General features: G+C 50.1%; 1 non-coding gene across 1 annotated transcript; it reads left to right on the top strand.

Moving 5' to 3' along the window:
* The first annotated feature begins 1,962 nt into the window (after positions 1-1,962).
* Positions 1,963-2,154, top strand: LOC116989774. Its single transcript, XR_004416322.1, has one exon. It is a non-coding gene; the product is annotated as a U2 spliceosomal RNA (small nuclear RNA).
* The last annotated feature ends 222 nt before the right edge of the window (positions 2,155-2,376 follow it).

Raw genomic sequence — 2,376 nt, forward strand, 5'->3', positions numbered from 1 at the left:
TGCTTGTGTTTTACAGGCAGAGAAAAAGGCTCTGGAACAAAACTGTCCCCCGTTCGAGGAGGAACTTTTCCCGTCGGGGGGAAGGGGGGCAGCAACAGGCGGTAGGAGCGTTTACCCGGTGTTCCGCAATTCCCCGACACCGTGCCGAGGCCAGCCCGATAGCGGGCTGGATGTATAGCCACCCGAAGAGGCATCCGGCAGGTGTTCCCGATTTGGGACGGGACGTCTCTCCACCCGCATGGGGGGAGAGAGAGCCGCCTGAGCCGCTGGAGCGGCTCTCGGTGCAGGTGCCTGCGAGACGCGCTGCTTGAGAGGCGCTCCCGCTACTACAAGGCACAAAAGCTCCAGAAGAAGACGGTAGGAACATTTACCGGGCGTTCCGCTATCCCCACACCGCGCCGAAGCCAGTCCCGCTAGTGCCTGAGCTGCGGGCTGGATGTTCAGCCATCCGAAGAGGCATCCGGCCGGTGGCTTCCGACTTGTCGGAGGGGACGTCTCTCCACCCGCATGGGAGAGAGACAGCCGCCTGAGCCGCTGGAGCGGCTCCTGGAGCAGGAGCTCCTGCGAGACACGCTACGTGAGGGGCAGTCTCGCTGGAGGGTTCAGGCATACCCTCCACAGTGCCTAGGCACTGCCCATCGCTTCCTCCTTAGTGTGGTTAGCTTTGGGGTGACCAGTGGCTGGGCTGGTCATGAAGAGGGGTCACTGGCTGAACAATATCGGGAGTATGCTTGAGGTACAGGATCAGGAAGAGCTGCTGGGTGTGGCCGCTATGTGGCTCCACCACTAGCGAGATGGCTTTTCAGTCTCAACTGATGGCCAGCTTACTACCTGTCTTTTCCAAAAAACCTCTCCAAGACAGGTAGCCATGAGGCGTTGGTTTTATCACGCCTCCCCTAAATTGCATTTACTCAAAGTGCCCGCCATTATTGGGGGATACATTGAGCAGCGCATTTAACCTAAATATTTTTAAAATGCATTTGGTACCCTGACGTCGGCTATCATGTCCACCTGCTCATTCCAGAAGGGCAGGGTAGTATGGCAAAACACCTGACCCTACTGTTCAACGGTATACCTCATAACTTCTGAAATGAACTCACAAACCTGCCCTCAATCTATGAAATTAACAGGACTATGAGAACGCCGACCTCACAAGCACAGATCCTGCTACCTGGCACTTACCAAACCAGTCCTAAAAAACTGGACGAAGTGTTCAAACTATTCGGCACAATAGGGCAGAGTCTGGAATGAGCACCACACTAAACCAGACAGCAGTACCTCTACGTGGCCACCAGAGGCGTCTACCTCATGGTACTGGTGAAAGCTCGGGGCCTGCATGCCAAACCCGTAGCATTTTAGGCCACGGCCCAGAGCAGGCCCCAGGGGAAAATGCGCCACCCCCCAACAAACATCGTCCCTACAAGAACAAGGAACCAGAAACCGAAGAAAACAACAATGAAGACAGATAAGTATGGTTCCTACCATCACATAAAGGTTAAGGGTTGTACTAACAAGGGGTGGATGACACGCCTGGTTTGGAAGTTATCACTCTTGGTAGTTATATACCAAAAAATAAATACAAGGGGAATAGAATTAATATCTTGCCACCAATTCAGCAAGCACCCCAAGTGGTCTACCCTCCCACGATGGTGAATGTCGCACCATCGTTGATAAACCACTTGAGTATTTCGCCAGGTATACCCATTCATGGGATTTGTAACTACTACCATGGATCCAAGGATACTTTATGGTAGACATCGACCTTGAAGATGCACACTATTCAGTACCTTCTCATATAAATTTCGGATATACCGCAATTACCTGGATGGAGTAACCATGATGAGCGTTGCGGCATTTAAGTCAAAGTTATCCAGAATCAACTAGCCCTGACACTTAGAAACATTCCGTCATGGCATGTCTATATATTAACGACAAACTATCCTTGGATACAGCTTTAGCTGCATCGCTTCTCGGCCTTTTGGCTAAGATCAAGTGTAGTATCTGTTCTTATCAGTTTAATAATCTGATACGTCCCTTATCTAGGGACCATATATTAAATTGAATTTTGGAACAGGGAGATGGAATAGGGGCTTGCTCCGTCCACTCCACGCATCGACCCAGTATTGCAGTGCCTCTGGGAACGGTGCACAAAATATATATCCAGATATTTACGTTGACCATCCACAATGTTGTTATCTGGTATTCATTAAGACTATCAGTCATGGTGCATTAACCACCAATCAACTACGTGGCAAAGTAATTGGGATATAGCAGCATTACCAGCTACTGAACTTTGTACCTTTCCTATGAGCTGAGATACTAGTGTTCAAAACTATCTCCATACCTGTAATATGGGGGCAAATGGATTAATCTGTA

The sequence above is a fragment of the Amblyraja radiata genome, chromosome 29 (genome assembly GCF_010909765.2).
Source record: "Amblyraja radiata isolate CabotCenter1 chromosome 29, sAmbRad1.1.pri, whole genome shotgun sequence".
NCBI classification, from domain to species: domain Eukaryota; kingdom Metazoa; phylum Chordata; class Chondrichthyes; order Rajiformes; family Rajidae; genus Amblyraja; species Amblyraja radiata.